The following is a 25,195-nucleotide window of genomic DNA, read 5'->3' on the forward strand; positions in this document are numbered from 1 at the left end:
ACCTTTCAAAACTCTGCAAAATGCAGCTACATTGTGAACCATAATGCTACTTGCTGGAAAAGTTTACACCTTGTTACAGGTACTGAACCTCATCACTTTCCTATGCGCATTCACCGAACCCGTCTTTATGAAAAAATAACGTTTTTTTTTGTTTTAGTTTTCAAATTCAATACAAATATAAGCTTTACTGGTGAACAAAATGAGCAGGGAAGAGTATCCTTTTCATCAAATCTGGCTCTTTTCACCTAGAATTGAAAAAAAATGCTAAGTTCTTGTATTCCCCATGTCCATCCATCCATTTTCTTGACCGCTTATTCCACACAAGGGTTGAGGGGGGTGCTGGAGCCTATCTCAGCTGGCTTTGGGCAGTAGGCGGGGTACAACCCAATCGCAGGGCACACAGAGACCAACAACCATCCACAATTCGGAGCGCCCAATGAACCTGCCATGCATGTCTTTGGAATGTGGGAGGAGACCGGAGCACCCGGAGAAGACCCACGCGGGCACGGGGAGAACATGCAAACTCCACCCAGGAAGGACGGAGCCTGGACTCGAACCCGAGTCCTCAGTACTTAATCAAGTGTTTCTTTAATTTTGCTAGATAGCTAGTTGAGCTGGAATAACTTGAGGTTGCAAATCACGAATTTAGGATACTGACTCTCATCACTCAAATCAAATCTATCATTATAGCGCACGAAAACAACCACCACTGTTGCAGTAGATACAATGAAAATAGCAGAGGTCCCAGAATTGAACCCTGCGGAACACCATACATTCCATTAATCACGTGAATTCATATTACACATATTCCTCCAACCACTTTCCTTTTTTTTTGCTCGACATAGTATGAAGGGATTAAAATAAGCACGAAATCACACGATGTAACTTCACGAGTCAACTAATTGCACCAAATTCCCCACAGCACAGATAGACCAAGCATTGCAGCGTGACTTGACCTTCGCCAACCCCCTCAGGCTGATTGGCTGAACCTCTGGGGTTTGATTGAACGAAGCTTATGAAGCACTGGCTTACACAGTAGTGCAAGGCAAAATCAAGGTACGGCGGCAGCTCGACTTACAAGAGCCCCCCGAGTGTTTCATGATGCGATTTTGCTGCCTCCAACAACAGTGACTTGAGTTACAAGCGAGCTTCGGGCTCTCCACAGCTGCGGCGAGGTGGAAAAAAATGGATCCATTAAGGTAGAACCTCTCAGTGGGACCTCGGGTCAAAAATAAATCAGTTTACAAACACATTTCTCTGGAAAATATTGCTTGGGTTCACAAACCGCGCTCGCTGACATCCATGCGGAATGCTGACTTGTGCTTTCTCACACAGTTTAAAACGTCATTTGTCGCATTCTTCACGTGTATTTGTTTTCTTTTGCTGTAAATTAGTCCACAGTAGAGCTCCCAACAAAGTGAAATGCACAAGCGGTCGTACTATTACGTGATTTTTGTGGAGAAGTGCACACGAGTTTTGCGCCAAAATGGGATGGATTTATTTATTAATTTATTTATGCAAAAGAGCCCTTTGCACGAGAAGGATGCTGCAGGTAAAAACAGGTTTTGGATTGTTACGAGGATAATATGACACATCACAACATCGATGCGTCGACTAGGAGGCTGTTAGTTTCTCCTGCTGTGCTGCAAACCATATATGAGAGGACAATTTCAGATTAGGTTTGAGAGGGGATCATAACGACAGTGCACACGTCAACAATATGTTCTATAGACAACGTTTCATGTCATATCATATCTTACTTCAAGCTCAAGGATTTTTAATCCGATATCACCTCGGCGTGATCGATGTCAACTAGACACTTTTTTGGAGCTGAATGATTTCTGGTGCCAAATTTTGAATGCATTATCCAGTGGAGCTGCGAGGAAGATTGATCCAAATACGTAGTTATTTTCGCAGCGTACCCGTCTTTACCTATTTCCTCTTGTCCTTTGAGAGTGGTGAGGAAGTTGATATTGTAAAATCTCAAGCACAGCCACCTACACAAAATGGATGAAGGAAGAGCTCTATTTTCTTAGATTGGAGAAACATTGGCTGTCCCTGGTTTATAATGTAACATTATTTGATAAGCTCTGGAGTCCCTTTTCCTTTTTGTTTTTGTTTTTTTTATAAAAGTTTTCAAGGCCCATGTCCACTTACATATTATGCCTGCAATTAAACCTTTGTTTCCCCCTTGCACCAATGGTCTTAAAAGTGGCATACATATTTAAAGAAACATCACTTCCTTTGGATGTACACGGATGTTTTCAGGATAGCTTTACTATATGCATAATCCATGTTGTGCACGAGTCTTCACGGCTCAGCAAGCCATTCAACCGCATTCTTGCGGCTTGAGAACTTTTCTTTATTTTTAGGCCGGCATGCAGAAGACGGTACGAGGGCTGATGAGCTGATGTTGTTGTTACTATCTTTAGCTCTGCAGCAGCTCGTGGAAACCATTGGTGGGTATTTGCCATGCAATTTATCTTTGTGCTTGACACTAACTAACGATACCCGCATGGAAAAAGAAAAAAAAAATAATAATTATGCATTTTAGGACAAGCTTGTCTCATCACAAGGTCCAGGAGAATAGCAAAGTGGAGAATAATAGAGCAAACAAAACATATTGTGCATATTTAATGACATCATCTCATCACCACCGAGTTGTCACAATTCAATTTGTCTGTATTGCTAGTACAGTATTTTCTCTGCCCTCTTTTGTCGTTTTTTTTTCCTACTCTCTAAAGGAGCCTCCCTTGAATACACTGATTTCTCCGCCATGTTTTCACGTTATTTGGTGTCTCTACAGCAAAAACGCCACACTTTCTGCCTATATACGTATAACAGTAAATACAGTACCGTATTTTCCGCACTATAAGGCGCACCTTCAATGAATGACATATTTTAAAACGTTTTCCATATATAAGGCGCTGCAGTAGAGGCTGGGGTTACGTTATGCATCCATTAGACGGTGCTGCGCTAAAGGGAACGTCAACCAAACAGTCAGATAGGTCAGTCAAACTTTATTAATAGATTACAAACGAGCTTTCTGGCAACTACATTCACTCCCAAAATGAATAAACAGCTGTTTTATTATTAGTATTAGCTAGCGATCCAAGATGGCGGGACCTTCCAATCGTGCAGGGTCATACGATAGCGTCTTGACAGCGAGACCTGTTGCGGCTCAGTATTGATCCATATATAAGGCGCACTGGATTATAAGGCGCATGGTCAGCTTTTCAAAAAATTGAAGTCTTTTAGGTGCACCTTATAGTGCGGAAAATAGGGTAAATACGGGGTTATTTGGGTCACATTATTGAAAAAGTTTTGAAAGGGTTTATTTCGATGTCATTTTCTTACATCACAAAAAAAAAAAAAAGGCATTTTAACATAGATGTGAACAGACTTCTTATATCCACTGTATATGGAGGCTTAGGAAGCTCATTCGTTGCAAGAAAAATCCTCCTAAACTTCATCGGTTCACGTTTCAAAGCAGAAGATCAAGTCATTGGGAAGCACTTAAATGCAGGCAGGCGTTAAATACTGAACGTCGGGGAGATGTTTGTGCATTTATCGGCTCATTTGCATTGAAGATATAGGATGAGGCCCAATACCGTAATTGACTATGGAAGTCTTCAGCACAAGATTGAATATTTTCAAGGCAAGTACACAAGGGAGGAAAATGCATTACTTATGCAAAGATAATAGCACTTATGAAATTCCAGTGTTTTTAATCATAAAATGTGTTACCGGGAGGAAATATTGAGGTTGTCTCAGTCATATATTTTGCAAATGGACCAAACATTTGGAGGAAAAAAACAAACAAAAACTCTATACTTACACAAATCTTCAAGGGTCAAAACTATCATCATATAAAAAAAATGTTGCTTTTTCTCTGGCAATTTGTGACACTTATTCCAAAAGAAGGCCCAGAATTAATTGCATAGAAAACAACAACTATAATGCGTCAGAATGAAAAGAGCAGCATAACCCACTATTTCAATTAGTGATCGACGTGTTTTTTGGGGGGTTTTTTGGGCCGATAACCGATATTTGAAGCCGATATTGATTTGCCGTAAAAGAGAAAATATTAGCGTCAAAATTAAAAAGCTTACAGTAACTTTTTTTTAAATGCCATTGAGGGTGCTTGTTAAAAATTTTTTTTCAAATTTTCAACATGTTCAAGGTTTTTCTCTTAATTTTAAACATCTAGCGCACAAGTGTCAAACTCGAGGGCTGGGGGCCAAATCTGGCCCACCACATCTTTACATAGGTCCGTGAAAGTAAATCAAACATTTCAACTTTCATGAAAAATCCATAACAAAATTTCATTTTACAGCAAACTTTTTCAAAATTTCAATATAGCTGAAATGTTACTTTTAATTTTTAAAAACCTGTAGTGTCACCAGCATCTTTTATAAAGTGAAAAATGTCAATAAATACATAAATACAAAAGTTCCCTGAGGATAACCCAGTTTTAAATTGATCTCTTAAGCAGATATTTCGCTGAGTAAGCAATGCATGCAAACGTGGCGAATTTGGGGTTCGTAAAAGGTTTCAAAAGATCTTTGCAGACACTGTAAAATTGTCTGAGAAAAAAAAAAAAAAAAAAAAAGGATATCTGTATTTGTCAAAATGCCAAATAGTGGCACAGATAAAAACAATAAATGAGAGTGTGAGGCGATTGAGATGTTAACTTCCAATGCTAGCTGCTAGCTAGCCTCCGACTGGCTAGTCTGAAACTCGTCATTTGTAACAGTTGCAATAATAATATCCCATTTTCTTTTATTTGAAGTCAGTCTGTAATACTCAGATAAAAAGTCTTAGTTTTAATAATTACTTTGTTACCTTTTACTGAAGATTGAGTACAATGTAAATTCATTCTGTCAAAAAAAAACAAAAAACAAAAAAAAGATCCGTTGGAAATGTCAAAATGTCTTCTTACTTTTGACTACTTTTGTTGAGTGATGTGCAGGTTTGTACATGTGGTGTCAACTTGAAAATGAGTTCTCAATGCCAGTGGCCTTATCTCAGCTGCTAAGTGCTTCGGTGTGACAGGCAGCCACCCGATTGTGCTTCTTGTCAGGGTTAATCAGACAAGATGAGGGAAGCTGACACATTTTTACGCTTGACATCTGCAAAATAAGTTATTGTAGAAGTGAATGGCTCTAAAAGATTCCCCCCCCCCTCCTCAACATTCAGAACGGATGTCATTCAAGACGCGTTTTTGGAACGTATCATGACAGACGTGCACACGCACACACGCAGTAAAGCGCTGATGGACTTTTATAATTGTGTAAGTGGGAAATCCAAGTATCAATATGTGCCCGGAAAATGGCTAAAACAGAAAACGGAAGCCTTTGTGAAATTGTACCCTGACAGTGAAACCTAAAACAGCAGATGGAACTCCAGGGACGCGCTCGAGAAGAAGCAGTTGAAGGTTTCAGCCCGGCAGTCATGATGATTGTGCCTCTAATTATAGTTTGCTAATCACGCTGTCTCTGGATGTGGCACGAGATTTGTGTTTTTCTTTTCCCAAACAAATAATCACGCGGCGTCATCGCCTGCCTGCCGTCGTGCATTGTTGAGGACATCACAATGAACATATTGAGATTAGGAAATGAACAAAGTCTTATTGTAAAAAAAAAAAAAAAAATCCTGGAAATCTTCATCCTGTTTAGATGACGTGGTAAGAAAAGATATTTACAATTACCAGTTATACTCTTTGAATCAAGCTTTTTTTTCCCCCTTCTGCTTCTTCTTCTTCTTCTTTTATTTGAAAACAACACACATTCTTTTGAATTAATCAATCACATGAATACATTTTTTTTTTTATCCTAGTATAAAAGAATCTTGGAAGTAAATGTTGCAGACAAATATTTTATCACCTGATTTAGTGGAAAGATGGGCTAAATAGTAAGGGTATGCCAAAAAATTGATTCATAAAAGAATCGAGATTCTCATTTATTAATCGAATCGAATCGAATTAATATCCAAAAATCAATTTTATTTAAATTAGAAATGAAGAAGAAGGGAAAAGGCACTTACAATAAATGTTAAAAAAAAAAAAAAAGACACTTTAATGTCTCTATTTGTCATTTTGTCTTGCAAAGCAGACTGGAGTCGATCATGACAGTGTTGTACATATCTGTAAATTGAAGCAGAAATCATTCGTCATTCGAGAATCGATTCTGAATGGAATCGCAGACCCAAAAATCGTAATCGAATCGAATGGTGAGACCCATCAAAGATTCCCAGCCCTACTAAATAGTGATAAATCCTTGTGTGTTTGTTTCCTTTGCTGTTATCGAGCCGAAATCTCCCAAAGGAGGAAGGAAGGAGGAAACAGGGCCAAGGATATTTTTAGCATCAGCTGGCAGAGGGTTGCGTTGATGAGGCCAATAAAAAGCTGTTCCACATTTGCATGAGCTGATGTTTGGTAGTGTGACATGAAGCGTGTCATTATTTAATTAGGTGCAGAAAAAAAAAACTCCACTGATCATCAATTGTTGCTTTGATCAATAATACAAAACACACTTAGTTTGTAACCGGCATATACTTCAAGAGCAGGAAATATGACAAAGCCTTGATAACCCTTACAGCAAATATGGAAATGAGTCAAGTTGTGTGTACGTGTGTTCGACGCTGTGTCAATTAGCCGCTCGATTTTTTTTTTGTTTTCATCGAAAACTGGATGAGTATCGTCAACAGGCGTTTCATTTTTGATTGTACTAAATTTAAGAATATCCACGAAAGAATTATTTGGATTAAAATTATAATACTAAAAACTGTTGAGCAAACTTCTGGAGGTTACATAAGAGCAAGTGTCACATTGAAAATGGATATGCTTATTTGTAACTGCTTTGTATGGAATAAATAATGGTGAATGCAGAAAATCGATTTTCCGGAACACAAAATAAAACGCTGCCATCTTTTGATTCTCAGTTTTTGTCAACTGCATTTTGGTTTAGCATTAGTTTCTGCCCTCCAAGGGCTTATTTATTGCACAGTTGATCAGTAAAGGGTTGCCGGGGGACATTTTGTTTTTAAATCATTTTTAAAAGTTTTCAAAAGAGAAAAAAAAAACAAAAAAAAACAGCTTTCCTTGGTTGACTCGATTATACAGTTGTAACGTGTGTCGTCTTTGGTCAGCAGTCAACCAAAGTGGCAGTTTTAAACTCAATTCATAATGCAAACACAAGACCAAATCCTGAAAAAGGAAAGACGGATTTGTAACGTGAATTTCTGAGCGGCGCTGCCTGCTTTCAAATAAGAAATGTGCTGCTCATTTCTCATTTATGGATTCAGCCTCCATCGTACACTTGTTTTTTGTTTTTTTTTTCCTTCCAAATGAATATTTTTGGTCTCTCAGTTTCCTATGCACGATTGGAGAGCCCACAATCAATGATTAGAAGGAAGGACTGTCTGCAACAAGAACGCTGACGTGGACATGCTTAGCAAAGGCTTGATCATCACACTTCCAAATAATGTCGGCCTATTTTGTCATACTTATTATCAATGAAAGGGAAATTCAAGTTACTTTGCTGCGTATCTTTATATTATGTATTTGTCTATACTGTATGTCATCCCTGATGGTTTTTAATCCATCCTATTTGCAGCACAAGTGGTAATAAGAAGTCGTAGTTCTTGACCGTACCCGTCACTGACTGCAATAACAACGATTGTATATTAATAAACAAAACCCTCAGTGCAAAGTGTCGCCATCTTACACACACTTAACAAACGACAGGTCGATTTCATCCCTGCTGACCCCCAGCGCCTAATACAACCGTGTCCAAACTAGGGCCCGGGGGCCATTTGCGGCCCGCCGTCCATTTTTCAGTGGCCCGTGACATGCTAAAAAAGGCATTTGACTCAGTTCAAATCAAATAAACAAAACAAAAAGGGAGGGTATCAAAAAACAAGTGCCATTAAAGGTTATTTTAGTTCACTAAAAAATCAAACTAAAATTCCAAAAACAATATTGTTACCGAAAAAAAATAAAAACAAAAATGCTTTTTAAAAAACGAAAACTACATTTTATGTTAACAAAACGAACTAAAACTTACTATAATTATACCAAACGTCCTTCGTTTTAGTCTTTGGTAATTCATTTCATGCCATTGAGCCTTTGGGGATGATTTTAAATGATATTTTTAGTAGATTTATTTTGATATAAACTGGAATAATGATGTTTGAAAGTATGTCACACAGAAGTGACATCATCTAGCAGCAGCCAATAGGAAAGCACCTTCAGATAACGTTGCGCCACATGGTGTTTTTTAAATATTGCGCACGAGTAATACACATTTTTCTTTTTATTTTTAAACTAATACTAACAAACTAAACTAAAACTAAGCATTTTTTTAAAGAACTAAACTAATAAAAACTAACAGAACCACCCTGAAAACTAATAAATAATAAAATAACAATAAAATATAAAAATATAAAAATAAAATATAATAGTGAGTATATAATAGTGAGAAAATATAAAAATATAAAAATAAAATAAAAACTAAAATAATAACAACTAACTAAAACAAAAAATTCCAAAACTATAATAACCATACTGCCATATTACAAATAAATTGCTTTTTATACTGGAGCATTTTTCTAAATATGCAAAAGTACGAATACATTATTTGTCCAATTTTTAGAACGAAACACAATTTCTCTTCATAACAATATGTGGCCCTTGCGTCCTTCTGATTTTCTGTATGTGGCCCTCAAATGAAACAGTTTGGACACTCCTGATGTCGACTCTGTATCAAAGAGAGAATCCTCATTTTGACTGTGAGAATGCTGAAGACAGTCATAAATCTTAGGGTGAATATTCTTCTTCTATTATTATTATTCTTCTTCTTCCAAAGTTCCTCCGAGGTCTCTTTCACATTGTTTCTTTTTCCAGACAGGAGCTCTAATATGTTTTGAGGGATGATGCACGGCCTCCCTCGCTCGCTCGCTCGCTCGCTCGCTCTTTCGACCTCCCGAAGCCGTTTCCTCGCTGCTAAGTGGGCCGTCATCAACGGATATTCAATTACGGAATCCTCTGAGCCAGCAGCGCAGTGGCGGCGAATGCTTTTTGGCCTTCCAAGTCAACTGGCAAGGAGAATTCTGCATCACAATAATCCTTTGCCCCGACAAGGTGATAAAGATAAAAACAAAAGTGGAAGTGCGACACGATCTCAAGGCCGAAAGGGCAATAAATGAATAATGGGCCACGTGACCTTCTGCGTGTTCCGGAGAATACGACTGAAGCATAATAAAGTATCCGCTTGGTTTCGAGAGAGGAGTTACTCTTATTTCAGTCTCAATGACACTTATGCTACCATTACTTCCCGTTTATATAAATTAGTGTACCGTATTTTCCGCACTATAAGGCGCACCTAAAAGCCTTCAATTTTTTGGAAAAGCTGACCATGCGCCTTATAATCCAGTGCGCCTTATATATGGATCGATATTGAGCCGCAACAGGTCCAGACGCTATCGGTGACCCTGCACGATCGGTGACGCGCATGCGCGGAAGATGCCGCCATCTTGGATCGCGAGCTAATACGAATACTTTCCCTCAGAGAAAATAATAAAACAGCTGTTTATTCATTTTGGGAGTGAATGGAGTTGTCAGAAAGCTGCTTTGTAATTATTAATAAAGTTTGACTGACCTATCTTTAGCGCAGCACCATCTAATGGATGCATAACGTAACCCCAGCCTCTACTTTCGCGACTTTATATGGAAAAAGTTTGAAAATATGTCAGTCATTGAAGGCGCGCCTTGTAGTGCGGAAAATACGGTAATCAGGCATGTAGATGCATACATATTTGCGGAGTCAATTAGTCTATATATGTGTAAGCAATCCCCTTGGACAAGCAAGAGAAACTCATTTGAGGCAATATGTTCTATTCAAGCAGGAAAATCTCCCACCTCATCTACAAGTCTTTTATAAACAACTATCACTGATTGGATGCTGTATGCTGGGATCTCACTTTATACTTGATCTCAAAAAGGTGCATTTGTGACCATGACCTTATGATCAAAAAAGTAGTTAAAAGCACTACCTGCTCTTAATGTTTTACATGCCATAATTCCCTATATGAAGAAATCCAAAGGATTTGAATGAAACCACAATGTCTTATCTGTGTAGTTGAAACACCGACGACCTATTCTGAAATGTGTAGAGCAGCTCGTTTTCGGATCACATCTGCTTTTGAAGTGAATCAACAGATTTGAATTTGTTGCGCATTTAGTGACTGACACGTCCCCTGCAGTGAAATCTCAAAATTGTGCTTTTGGTGGGCCTTCTCATCTCAGCGTTCACTTGGCCCGATTGCATTTCAGCAGCTTCTGATCAATACAGGGGAGCAAAAAAAAAGAAAAGACAAAAAAATGGATTGTTGTCGTTATGGATTGTATTATTGTTAATGTTTTATGTTATATGTTCTGGAAGTGCTTTATGCACTTTATGTTTGAAGTGTTATACTGTATACCGGTACATAAATGTTGCCATTTTCTGGTTGTTTTGTCAACAGCGGGACGTTTCTGTGGACAGACAGTTGTTTACCCCTCCAGCCAATCGCAGAGCAGGGGGGGGGGGTGTCGCCGTCGGGGCCGGGCGAATTTGGTGGCTGCATGATGTCACTGCCGCGGCAATTTGACAGCACGCAAATATTATTTATTTATTTTCACTCACTCAATCTCTCACTCACTCGCTCACTCACTCACTCACTCACTCACTCACACAAGCTTCCATGTGTGAATTTAGCCTAAAAAAAAATGGATCATCATTTAAGATTAACAGTTCATTCAACCTAATGTGTATGCCCAAAAGTAAATACTGTTAAATACTATTTGGTACAAAACAAACCTTGTGCTTCTCTCATTGATTATCTGGCCACCCCCATAAACAAACAAACAAATAAATAACATATGCCACTTCATTTGCAGCCGTGGACAAAAATAGTTCTGGATATCAGATGCGAAGCACAACACGGCCAACAATCTCAACAATTGACGTAAGAACGAGAAATAACACCTTCCATACGAGAAATAACACCTTCCATTAATGTGCTGACATTCAGTAGCATGTGAGACAGAAAAAACAAAAAAAAACGTGACAAATTGAAATAGCTCACTGGTGGTGAGCACATTTTTCACAAGACCACCTGGACCAGCAAAACATTCTTGATGACTCGGGGACTGAAATTTAACTACAGCTGAACTTTCATCCCCACGACTTTTCCGACTGTTCCATCTGCCGCGGTGACAGTTTTGGGACGAGTTCGTAAATAGAGATTGAGGGAGGCATTCATGGATTTGAGCATCCAGACATTTTCTGATCAAAGCTCAGTTAGACGAGGCACAAAAATGCAGCACATGAGATTCCCTGAGTCAGTTTTAACAGACACATGTTTGAAAACTGAAAACAGCATTGTGGGCTACAACTGTTTTTTGTTTTTTGTTTGTTTTTTAACTGTTGAGTTTGTTTGCATTCTAATGGCTTTGATGTGGTCGGATAATTTGTTATGTTTTCCACATTTTCAACAGATCGCCTGTGTTCGAAGCCCACCTTGACTGAATCTGCAGAAGAAACAAAGCATCTCTGCATTGCTCAGAGAAATTGGTGGCATAGCTATTTCCAAAACAGCGAGTCTGGTCTGTTTTATTTTCTCCTGTTGCAGAATGTACGACTTCTGTCTCTTGACGTTAAATTTATATTCCGCACTCAACAATACAACCTGTTTATTGATATGTATTTTAATGACACTGTGGTCGCAAGTCGACATATGTCAAGTCCAGCGAGAGGGCCACCATTCCTTTTACTGATTAAATTACACAATATCTTGTGATGGAAGCAAGAAAAAAAACCCCAAAAAAACATATCAAATACATTTCTCTTTAACCATGACTCCAAATTGCACCTTCAAACCACTACGGAAAAGATATTTCAATGTGCATATTATCATGAAAGGTTGTACAGAGTAACAGACGTTGCACTGCATTCTTTTGCATTTACAATGGACGCACGCATACTCGAGGTTTGGTACCCACACATTTACAAATTTGCAGATTTTTTTCCCCCAATGTTGTTTGCATTTTTTTGACATCGCGTATTGCAGGTATTAAAAAAAAAAAATGCAATTATATTTATTGACCATCAATTATTATTATTATTATTATTATTATTATTATTATAATTATTATTATTTTTATTTTTTTTTGAGAGCTCAGAATTGTTCATTCGGTAGTCTTACCGATTCAACATCTTATCATCATCGCTCTCTCTTTTTTTTTTTTTTACCATGAATTATTATCAGATTTTCACTATTCGTGTGTCCCTCTCACATGCTACATGCTCACATGATACTTTTTTTGCCGTTCAAAAGGCGCACGTACAGAAAGAACGTTCTCAGAACTAACACAACTTGGTTTCTCATTGTGCACGCATGAAACAAGCTGTTGGCCGCAAGGAAAACAGGACAAAATATACAAGAAATTTAAGACCAAAACAGTAGGACTACGGTATTGAATTTTAGAGGACACTGACGGAAATATTTTTCAATGATTTTATTTTGAAGGGCTCGGGCATGCACCGCATTAATAGCTTCTTATGACCACACGCCACTGTTATATAGTATGCGTGCACGTGTGCGTGTCTGTGTACCGGTAACAAGGCTAATCAGGGTTTGTTTGGCGGAGGTAAATAAAAACTTGGGTTTGACATACTCTCCAAAAAATGGAGTTGAGCTTAAAAATAAATAAATAAATCAAAAGTCCTCAGCCCAATGTTACAATGAGCGCTCCACTTTACGTGCACAATATGTAAAGATTCTATCAATTTGACATTTTGCCTTGTGAAGGATGAGTACGTGTTGGGAAGAGAGAGCTGTTGTGAGAGATGATCTTTTGTTTGGAATATCAAGTGCGCTAATGTGATCGTTTCCTCCCTTCAGGCAAGACCGTTTCTTGGCAAACAATCGGGGTAATAAAACATGTCAGCTAAACACAGCACCCACACACGCGCGCACACCTCCAGTCAGCTCGTCCCCAAAGACCGATTTGCTTCTGTTCTAATAATAAAGACTATTGACAGAGCTTGTGTTTGTCTTGAAAGCATCCATGAGACAGAAAGGCATGAGATGTTTCAAGGTATGTTCAACAACACAACACTTGTGTGAACTGCTATTATTCCATCACCTTAATCAAAAATGAGTCTGCACATGAAGGTGAGGGAGGATACACTCTCGCGGGGTTTGGGTTTACGCAAAACGTTACCCAATAGCAGTACGGGAAGCAGATTCTTGTGTTCTCAGGAGTTTACGGGTTTATGTAACAGATGGAAAAGAAGAGAGACTTTATTTGTCTGCTTCAAGATGAACAGAAATGCATCTTTCAACACTGCTGAACCAGGACGACATTTTGTAAGTAATGATGGATTCAATGAGTGAAATGGAAACAAAAGCTCAAATGTAATTGCTTCAGTAATGGTTAACTTGTGTATGACCAAGTTGATATTTTGCTAAAATGATCACGTTAATATCGGTGACATCAGTTACACGTTACAAAGTAGCGTGTTACTCGAAAAGGTGGTTATTTTAGAGCAATGACTAATCTAATGCATTACTTTTACCAAACAAGTTACTCATCAAATGCCCCTGATAGCTACTTTGCAGAATATGTCAACGTAAAAGCAGCAGTTGGCTGCTTGTGGAATGAAGTCATGAGCAAGAGTTGAAATCTTGAAGTAAACAGCAGAAACTTCTCAGCAATGGTGCCTGTCTCACGCATGTATTTTATTCAAAACTCGTGGTTTAAGATTCCTAGCAATATCGTACTGTGTGACCGCAGGAGGTCCCCCAAACTAAATATATTTATAAACAATGTATTATAAATGTTGACTTTTGCTGTCAAATAAATAAGAATGCCTTTATTTTGGAAATTATGAAAAAAAAAATTGTTAAGTGCAATCTTGGAAATTACTCTTTTTTTTTTTTTTAATTAAAATTACAAAAAGTCAAGGAGGTTATTGTTTGTATTTTATTTTTATTAAAAGCAAATTTTGTTCTGAAGTGTCACTGTTAATAACACACTTAAAATTAAGTGACTAAACCGTGTGTCATTTTTATGTTAGTGTTGGTGGTTATGTGCTAAATGTAACTACTAAAGTAACTTATAATCTCTTAGTTACCTTTTAAACCAAATAATCAATAAAGTAACCTTTTAATGCAAGTTATCAGTAAAGTAACTAAGTTACTTTACCCAGGTAAGTGTGGCAACACAGGCTAATATAATAATATTAAAATGTGCCGTTTTACAAAATAAATAACACAATATTGTTTCTTGATTATGACAGTTGCTATATGTTCAAATGTTCCTTAACAGGAAGTAAAATATATACAATTTAGGGATTGAACGTTATGCTTGGTTAAATATTGACTTCTCAGAGAGAAGCCCAATGAGCTTGCTACAAGTTGGGTTTTAAAAAAAAAGGTCAATTTAGTTCCTTTTGAAAATAGTGAAACACCTGAAAGACCTGACGGAAGTGAGGCAGCCGCCCACTAAAGCTGGATGGTGGTGAAAGGCCAACAAATTTGTTAAGCATTGGATGAAACAACATAATTACGATTCTCACAGATAACTGCATTCCAATGTGCTACATTATACATGAATGCATCATTTGCAGTGTGGGTTTTGGTTATGGTGATGTTTTTGTTTCAAGATAAATATTTAGATTTTTAAATGAATTGGCTTTTTTTTTTTGTGTCTACTTTTAGATTACTCTTGATGAGAGCAGCTTCTCAAAGCTAACACAATTCATACTAAATGTTACCTGCTGAATAAAAAGTATACTTCCTTGCGGTCTTTTGTGCTCGGATACACAGTAAATGAGTCCTAAAAATAAACTACAAATATATGAGACAGCTGGAATGCCAACAATTCAGCACAAACGCGTTTAACACTCCAAGATTTGCTACAGCACAGACAACAACACATGGCCAAGTGGGATGGCACATTCCCATCAGACCAATTAACAGTCTTGAAATTTGCTCTTTCATATTAGCCCATTACGCCGCAGTTATCGTTGTGCAAAAGTAAAGCTGTCAAAATCTGACCCCAGTTTTCTCAAGTGCCTGACCATCTCATCATAATTTGCCCGTACTGTAGTCATGATTCTCATTTGATTCCCAATGCCGCTGACCTGCTCCGGTCGATTCAGACCCAGAAACCAAATGACAAAACGTTCATCTATTGCAGCTGATGCCCTTCAAATGAAATACGCAGACTGCAAAGTTTCCTTGGAAACATTCATGTCAGGACAGGACACCCATTTTAATAATGGCATTTTGCATCATAACTAACGCTTTTAAACTGCATTGCACAATTCTATCATTTCAGTCGTCAATCAGGTTATCGCCATTTTCCTTGCCGGGGATGTTTGGTGCAGTGAAGTCTAATTGGCAATATTCTGTGAAGGTCACAATCGGCTCCCACTTCTTTTGCAATTAACCCATTTTCTTTGCTAGGCTGCAATCTGTGGGGAAGCAATTAAAATCTGTGCTCCTCCCACTGTAAAGAGTTCACAGGAGTAAAAAAAAAAAAAAAAAAAAGTAGTCTACATCAGGGGTGTCCAAACTTTTTCATTTGAGGGCCCCATCCACAAAATCCGAAGGACGCAAGGGCCACATAATGTTATGAAGAGAAATTGTGTTTAGTCCTAAAAATTGTACAAATCATTTATTTGTGCTTTTGCATATTTAGAAAAATGCTACAGTATATAAACCAATTTATTTGTAATATGGCAGTAGGGTTATTATAGTTTTGCAATTTTTCATTTTAGTTAGTTTTTATTAGTTTTCAGGGTGGTTCTGTTTTTATTAGTTTAGTTCTTTAAAAAAATAGTTTTAGTTTAGTTTGTTATTTTCAGTATTAGTATTAGTTTTTTTTTAGTTTTTATGTGTATTACTTGTACTTTCAAACGTCATTATTCCAGTTTATGTCAAAATAAATCTACTAAAAATCACATTTAAAATCATCCCCAAAGCCTCGTGCATTAAATTAATTACCAAAGACTAAAACAAGGACATGTTTGCTATAATTATAGTTAGTTTTGTAAACATAAAATGTAGTTTCAGTTAGTTTTCGTTTTTTTAAAAAGATTTATTTCGGTAACAATATTGTTTTTTGAATTTTTATTTTATTTTTTAATTAGTTTTAGTTAACTAAAACAACCTTTAATGGCACCTGTTTTTTGATACCCTCCCTTCTTACTTTGACCGTCTACAAACATTTTTGTTCCGTTTATTTGATTTGAACTGAGTCAAATGCCATTTTTAGCAGATGTCGCGGGCCACTGAAAAATGGACGGCGGGCCGCAAATGGCCCCCGGGCTGTAGTTTGGACACCACTGGTCCACATCCACCCAAATAAAAAAAAAACACACACACAATGAAACAAACTGGGAGGAAAAACAACTAAATTAACACTAAAGTGCAAAGGTGATTCTAGCAACAGACGTTTCGAGGTGCTGCCAGTTTTGGTGCATCTGGTTGGTGGCGGAAAGTTGGGCTTTTGTATTTTATAGCAAAAAACAAACAAACAAAAACATGCATATACACACACACAAAAAAGGAGTCTCAATAATAATTGACATCCAATTAGTTAGCGGGTTAGTAGCACCTTGCCTTTAATCTGCCCGACCGCGTGGGTGCGCGCGCGCGTCATACACTGACCTTGAATTCCCACTGTGGACAGAAAAGAAGCGTCTCCTCTCTGCGCGCTGAAGAAGAAGAAGAAGTCAGCCACCTCATCAGTTCACACTCAAAGCTGCAAGAAGACATCGTGGAGAGAAGAGAACAGCAGAGAATGAGAAACGCTCAGAGTGTCACATCGAATCCGCTTCCTCTACAGGAGAATGCGGGATGTGGATGCGCAACCCCGAGCTGCAGACTGCAGCTAGATTCCTTCTCACAGGTAACATAACATTGAAAGAATTGTTTATCCGGATAGTCACCATTTTGAAAGTATATCCACAAAAAACATCGAAGAAGACTGTTGAAACACAGTTTGTGCTAGCCGGCAGCTAGCTAATAAAGTTTGTATGTTTGCTTATTGATTATTCTCATCAAATGTATTCATAATTACACCTCAAATGAACAACACCAGTTACAGAAATGTTCTTTGTTCACAAAAGGAAACTTGATACTCAGAATAGCAAGTATCTGCGATCCCTTCTCTCCTTTTTTCCCTGAATGGGTTTTGACTTTCCCGGATGTGAGGTGTAGATGAGGTGATGTTGATATTTGTGATCTGTGGCCGCGTGAAGCCCTTTTGAGACTCTTTTGTGATTAAGGGTCATATAAATAAACTTGACTTGACTTGACTCTTCAAAGAAACAAACACTCGTCAGTTATCCACGTGGCTATAAAGGATTATCTACGACTGACTATGATGACAAGTTGAGCTAAAATAATAATAACAACAACAATATTAATGATAATAATAATAATAATAATAATAGTTTCATATTTTTCCAGAAACATTTGAATATTAATGGTAGCCCAATTGCTTATATTAAATTCTAAAAGCATAAATGGTAGCATGCATGTCATAATATCACCAACTTCTCGCCATTTTCAGTTTTACATAAAGGGGGAGCATTTAAACAGGCTTATTGAATGCTTACCTACTATTTCCACTCTTATTATTTTTGAACTATTTGATGCCACTGTACTTATGTACATTGAATTTGAAGACCACAACAAGTTGGTGACAAACAGCACAAACTTATCAGTTTTTGGGGTTTTTTTTGCAGATGAATGTAGAGATTGTTTGACTAGCACCAGACTGAAAGGTGTATCTAATGCTATACTATTGCAAAAAAAAATACACAAAGTGCTACATAAATAAAGATGACTTGACACAAATTTTTCAGAACAGTAGAAGTTCTGCCTGAGAAGATGCGGCCCTAAGTACTTAAGGATCAGAAGACTGTAGCTTAGAAACGTGTTGCAGACAAAATGAGCATAGAATTAAAAAACAAACAAACAAACCTGTATACCATTTCTGACCTATTTACGTAAATATGGTATGGTTGTTGGAGTGATGTCGGATACCTTGTGACAAATGAATAGAAAACCTTGAAACGAGCATCAACTGCTGGAGACCATTTTGCATGTCTCCTGCTGCGCGTACATACTGGTTAGAATGCAAATTGTACGAATGAATTAACTCATTCAAATCCTCTTCAGGCACAATTAAGGTACGTTTCGATGGTACACGTGTTGATCCAACTGCTGCATTTGATCTCATAATCTTCTGTCTAATATGTGTTTATCAGATTTTTTATTTTTTATTTTTGCCCACCTCTTTGAATAAATGTCACTTCATTTAACTTTTTGTGTCATCCCAACCTTGAACTGGCGGTTTCACGACTTCGCACTTGTATTAGTTTTGATTTTTTTTTTTTTTAAAGTATGCTTGATTTTGCTCTGCAATTGGCTGCCAACCAATTCAGGGTGTACCCCGCCTACTGCCTGAAGCCGGCTGGGATAGGCTCCAGCACCCCCGTGACCCAGTTAAGAAAATGGATGTATGGATGTTTCATTTTAGGTTATTTGAAATTATTCTTTAATTTTAGTATCAGTTTGAGTTTTGTCTCCTTTTATATGGAGTATTTGTTGAGTGCATGTGTCAGGGTCCAGTATGAACTGGTGAGGTGGATCCCAAGATCACGGCAACAGAGGAGTTTGACAGGATTTATTACAGTTCAAAAAATAGGGGAAATAACAAAAAGCGCTGGCCCAAGCCAGGATGGAAAAAAACACACACAAGGTGCTTGCAAAAGGCAAGATGAAAAATATCTACTAGTAACTCAATGGCCCTTAATTAATAAATATAACAGGCAAAAAGTCACAACACAAAATAACGTAGCAAAACTTACGAGAGCAAAACTGAACTATAGCAAAGTACACAAGGCAACGGCTGTAGACTAGGGAGAATAATCCGACGTCGTCCAGGCGACGTCGGATTATAAAGGCCTAATGATGATGCACTGCAGGTGCGGCGCCAGGGGACACGCCCCCTTGAATGAAGCAATCACTCAGAGACTGAAAAAAAAGAAAAGAGCAACACTGAGAGCCCTGCATCATGACAGCATGATTTTTTAAATATTTTTTTTAATTTTTTTTAAAGGACATTAAGTATTGTGTGATCCAATAAACTACAATTCACAATTGACTGTTTGACCTTCTCTTCTTCTGTATGGACATACAATAACACCAAAATAAATACATTTTAAAAACCTGAAAACTCAGGTATGATATTATTTGACCAAAAAAAAAACAAATGAAGGCAATTTTGCTATGCTTGTTTAGTCACTTTAATAAACATAACGTGGTTTCAGTTGCTTTTTCTACACACCTGTTTTTATTTTATTTTGTTCATAATAAAATTCAATTTCTTTTTTCTCGTTGTTAGTTCTCATGAACTATAACAGGCTTGGTTGTTGCAAGCATGCTGCCGTGAGTCCAAAAAACAAAATTGCGCTCCAACAAAGTGAGCGACGAGTCCACAACAGGTCCAAACTATGTTCAAATTCCATTAAATGACAAAAAGGGAGGAAAAAGAAAAGATAGCCGAGTTGTCATAATCGGCTGCCAACTCAAAGGCGCCATCTTTGAACTCTGCAATGTGTTCCCACTAATTGAATGAAGCTTCGCAGTTCAATCAATGAAGGTGATTGAGTAATGTCATTCAGCACACTCATCTGCCTCGAGACACGAAAAAAAAAATGAAATGAGTCACAACAAGTCAATATCATTCTCTAAACCTCATTGTGGGGAAGTAAAGTTGACTCGCGTGTACCTTGAACCATTACATGAACACGCCTTAGATCAATATGATAATTGAAGGCACTGATTTAGGTCACTTTTTTTTTTTTTAAAGACAGGTGCCCGCATCCCACAACCACTAGCGAGCTTCACTTGAAGCGCTGTAGCAATTATCGCATGACGCCGCCATCCACTGCTGTTCTCTCAGAAATTCATAATTTATGACACATCCTTGTTTTTGCCTCGAGGGACCCGAATGCTATTATCCTACCGGAGAGAAATCTGATTCGGCAGCCGCGATCTCAGCGGCTTCTTTGAAACCGCCTTTCTTCAAGTGCTTCTTCTACGGCGCACTTGCTTTTTCATGCGTCAAACTGCTTGAGCAGACGATCGGTGAGTTTGGGGCATCAGCGACTATCCTTTCACCTAAGATGGCGACTGTGAAGCTTTGACGGGGAAAAAAATGGGAAATAACGAGCAATGTGCTGAGGTCTTCGTTAAATTGTGAAACGAAGCTTAGCAAACACGCTGTAAGTGTCACAAAGACGTATTTGTACGCTTTTTTGTTGTTGTTTTTTATGCTAGTTCATACAGAAGGCTTTGATGCATCCTCTCAACTGCAAAGAACGGTTGCAGAAATGGTAGTTATTACACAAACGGCCAGCAAAGGAGATTAACCAGGGCCATTTAGAAAAAAAAGCTAAATTACTTACAATTTTTTAAATAGATTTGTGAAAACTGATGAAACTTAGCTCTCTTCTAATGCTAATTGCTGCCAAACGGAAACAGATAGAAACATACTTTTTTTTTTTCCTGATGAAAGAAGAGACTTTAATCTTTCTTTTGGTAGGTTCCATGCATTTATAGCAATTGAACACAATATTCTGTGGGCCTTGCAAAATCAGTCAAAATTCAGTAAAACAGCCCGGAGCGAACGGGATTGCGAAATGTGAAAATGGCGGCGAGTGAATTTAACATCATGAGGAAAAAAAAAAAAAGTCAAAAAATGAATTTGGCCATTATTTGAGGACTAGTGATAACATTTGAACAATTATTATGAGTCTCTATTATCTCTCAGCTGCCTTCAGGTTTTCAATGAGGAGCTTATCAAAGGTTAATTGCGTACGAGTCTGTACATTAGATAAAGTAATGACCCATCATGTCAGCATGCGCAAAAAACGATTGTTGATGGAGCCTGCTCGGCTATTATATTATTATTATTATTATTATTATTATTATTATTATTTTATGAATCAATGTTTTGGGCACACCCCTAATAAATATGTAGCATTAAACAAATACATACACAGCAACACTTGTGTACTTACAAACAGCTGAGCCACAAAAACACAAATAGTGCGCCACATAAATGGTACCTAGGACTGAATTATATACGCGGATCGCTCCACTGAAGGAAGCTGACGTCGAGTGCATTTCTGCAAAACAAAGTCAAGCCACGGTGACCTGTGGGAATGTGCATTCAACCGCTAGTCGCGGCAACTAAATGGAAAAGTCACAGCATGCATTCAAGACAACACAAGCAACACGATGGAAGTCGATACCGAGCACACGGAAAGGAAGACAAATCTATTTTTACACTTCGACTCCCATTTGCCACTGAATCGTTGTACTGCAGCTTCACAACATAAACAATGAGTTTGCTGTTGGACGGATTCTCATTTTTATCACAGTGTAGCAACTACACAAGCAGGACTAAAGGCTGGTAACATCAAGTAAGGACAATGGTGAGGACATATTTTGTCTTATTTGACTGCCTACATCCCATTTTCGTCACAGTTCATGGAGTCAAATTACTCGAGAATGCAGAAGTCTGCCTTCCACAAACACAAAATGTTTTTTGGTTGTAAATGTTGAGCGTATTTTCAGATTCTAAATTTGTCGGCCCCAATCCATTTTGGACCTTATTATTGGGATCCACTCTCAACACACCTCATGAGCACAATTTTAATGGACAATAATGTTTAAGACACAAGGTATTCGGGCGTTTAATGTACTTGCATCGAGAAGAGGCAAAATTGGGGCAAAAGCTGCTCAATAATCTTTATATATGCCATATATTTATATGCCTGGGGCAAAGTTCCACATACCAGTGATTTTATGTACAAACTAGAGATTTTTTTGTTTTTCTTTACTTTCTAAACGATTACACCGGCAGGGACTATTTATGCATTTAAATTCTGCTTTCTATTCTCCAAATTGACATCTACTGTAGACGTATTAATGTCTAATATCCTCCACCAAAACAAACCAAACACGCACTGTGATAATGATGTATGGCGAGTTTAATGAGATTCTCATGTTCTTCTTGCCTACCTGTCAAAAAGACATGAAGCCATTTAGATCGTGCACACGACAGACCTTTCGGGAGTGTGTGCAAGTGTGTAGACAGAGCCAGTGGCTGCAAACCTGCTAATGGCTTAATGGATGTTTTTTTTTGGTTTTTCCCCCCACAAGCCTAAGCAGAAACGTGTTGACAGGTCACATATATGGCTCAAAGCACAGAACCATTGATAATTTCATTTAATATTCTGTATAAATGTTTTATATGAAACTGTTTTAGTAGCCACCCACTTCATAGGCTCCTTCCCTGCCGGAAAACTGGCATCGCATGGGATTGGCTCACCAGTCATCGCCTTCAGCGATCACCAGGTCTCAAACCGCACCCTCCCACTTGGCTACAATGGCTAAGCCAATTGGAAAAGGGAATCCATGTTGTCACTTTGAGCTGTGCCTGGTCGGCTCTCGTCGGTGCAGGCTCACCCGCCGAGTTCTCGCCATCAAGCCCCACCCCCAGGCCAGATTCAGACGCATAAGCCACTCCCTCGTGCTAAGGTGACATTTATACACAAGCGCACTTAGGGACAATCTGGAGCGCCCAATGAACCTGCCATGCATGTCTTTGGAATGTGGGAGGAGACCGGAGGACCCACGCAGGCACGGGGAGAACATGCAAACTCCACCCAGGACGGCCGGAGCCTGGAATCGAACACGAGTCATCAGAACTGGGAGGCGGACGTGCTAACCAGTCATCCAAAGACTTAAAAAAAAAAAAAAAAAAAAGTTTCTACTGGCTTTTTCACAAATGGATTTCAGATCCATACCATCTGGTGTGCAATGTTCATAGGCCACACCCCAATTGCACTTATACTATAGCATATTGGCTTGTTGTCACTCTCCACGTGAGGTTGAAGTCGTGTGTCTGGATCTCCTTATTAAGCTAATTCAAGGCTTTACTGAGTGACAGGCTGCAAATCCAAAGCTTTAAGAGCACTCCGTGGCAAACTGGCGTAATGAGGGGAATCTTCTTTGTGATCTTCCCTCAGCCCTCAGTAAGGCCATATTTGAATAATCTCACATCGATAGATGGATCGATGGACGGATGGATGTAAAATGCACTCTGGAGATACCTCTGCCATTTCAGTGGTGTTCCTTCTGTTCACTTTCAGTGTGCTCAGAAGTCAACAAATAGCTTTTTATCTCCGCTGACCTGGCCAGCCCAAAGTTGATAAATCCACAGTTGGATGTTCCTCTGGAGAACTACCTCCACACAGGGCAACCAGAACTTATGTTTCAATTATTTTACAGGGGGCATCATAGATCATCGAGCAAACGCTACCAGCTAATAACTTCACTTTCTTCCCCGTGTTCTTTTTCGAAGGTTTTTGCTGGTCTCTTCTTGTTTGGGTGTCATCGTAGCAATTTGCACGATTACAAAAGTGTAGGTTGTGATATTTATTCGGTGACGAGCATCTTCCAGGACTGCTGGAATTGGAATTGGGAAGATCATGGCAGCATTTGCGTGAATTTTTACTTTTTACTAGGTCCCTTGAAAGACGACAATATGTTTCAATATTAATGCTAAAGTTAGTCTTTTTAGTCCTTCGGTTCCTGTAAACATTTAACAAACTTGTGCAAAACCCCCCCAAAAAAAGCTCATAGTAGGCGTAAGAAGTGGCATAGTCAATAATCATGCCCCATTAAAAACGAGGTCCCGGGTTGTTTGATGAGTATGAGGGCAATGTGCCACTCTCAATCATCGACCTTTTGCCTGGCCCAACATGGCCGCAGGCGATGGGCTCCGGCATAGGATACGTGCTCATGCACAACAGGAACATGCACGGGTGCACAATGCAGGCTGGGGTGCTAAATACAAGTCAGGGGCAGAGCTGGCATTTCACAAGTAAGAGGGAGAAATTACTCAGGAATAAATCAACTTTTTTTTTTTTGTAGCTGCTCCTCTCCATAGTGGGAATCCAATTGTTATGATTTCAACTTCTTTGTAATTTTGTAATTGTTTATAGTTTCCAATTCACCTATTTCATCATCAAAGTAGATCAATTGTTTTGGTGTTTCAACTAAAACAAGACATTCATCAGTATCAGCTTGGAAAACTGATCAACATAAGATGCGTTTCCAAATACATATTGTTATTTGAATTTTCCAAACAAAAATGGTGAAAATAAACGTGAATGGAAGCACTTTGGGGGCGGCCTAAAATTAGCAGCAAAGTTTTTTATGGTTGGAGAGGGGTGGATTATTTATTTATTTATTTTATTTGATTTCTTTTTTGGGGGGTATTGATAAAAGAAAAATGCTACTTTTGATGATGAAATGGATGACAGGACCAGATGTTTTGACCGGATGCCGTGTCACACCACATGCACATATTGTAGTCACCAAAAACAAAATGGTGGTGGACAATAAAGTAAGATATGTTTGAGGGGGATGAAGAAATTGAACATTTCTGGGACTTGAATGATCACTTTTGCTGAGTCACTCGAGTGTCTCTCGGATGACATCATCTCCATATTGGCAAAATGTTAACTTGTGTTGAAACATTTGGATGGAAATATATTTGCCTACTTTTTCTGACATAATTGCAACAGCAGCCGTGTTATTCTCAAAGTATGTCGGGGTCTTGAATCCACAAGTGGCAAAGTGCAAGTCTGCAGGGTGACAATCGACTGTGTACTGTTTTTCCCACAATCAAAGATAAGTGTAGTTGACGAATGACATCTTACGACACATCATCCATTAAAATGTATAAATGGGAGCGCAGAAGGAACAGATTCGGAAAGTGCCCCCACCAACCTTAAATAGAACTACAAGTTATCCTTTCCACAATTCTAAGAGAAATCTGACATTCAGCATTTCGAAGCCATCTGCGCATGTGGAGACAGCAGAAGTAACGTACTGCCTCTTCAATAATTGCCCCTGTTCACTGATTCCGCTGCGCTAAATCTGGGTCAGTGAAACTCGCCTCATATGCGCTCATCTTCTTGACTTCATTACTGGGGGTCTTTCAATTGAATTCACAATTTGGACACATGCACCTTTCAACTCAAGATCTCTT

The 25,195-nt window shown here is 38.5% G+C and overlaps 1 protein-coding gene across 6 annotated transcripts in view; it reads right to left on the reverse strand.

Moving 5' to 3' along the window:
• The window catches only part of LOC144031912 (leucine-rich repeat and fibronectin type-III domain-containing protein 2), an 88,767-nt gene that overhangs the window by 37,258 nt on the left and 26,314 nt on the right, over positions 1-25,195 (reverse strand). For 4 of the 6 annotated variants that reach the window (XM_077539443.1, XM_077539439.1, XM_077539440.1 and 1 more), the window contains one exon: positions 16,723-16,816. The gene's annotated coding sequence lies outside the window, so the exon portion shown is untranslated. The remainder of the gene's footprint in view (positions 1-16,722; positions 16,817-25,195) is intronic. The other 2 variants (XM_077539442.1, XM_077539441.1) reach the window with 1 other exon arrangement.

The sequence above is a fragment of the Festucalex cinctus genome, chromosome 12, assembly GCF_051991245.1.
Source record: "Festucalex cinctus isolate MCC-2025b chromosome 12, RoL_Fcin_1.0, whole genome shotgun sequence".
NCBI classification, from domain to species: domain Eukaryota; kingdom Metazoa; phylum Chordata; class Actinopteri; order Syngnathiformes; family Syngnathidae; genus Festucalex; species Festucalex cinctus.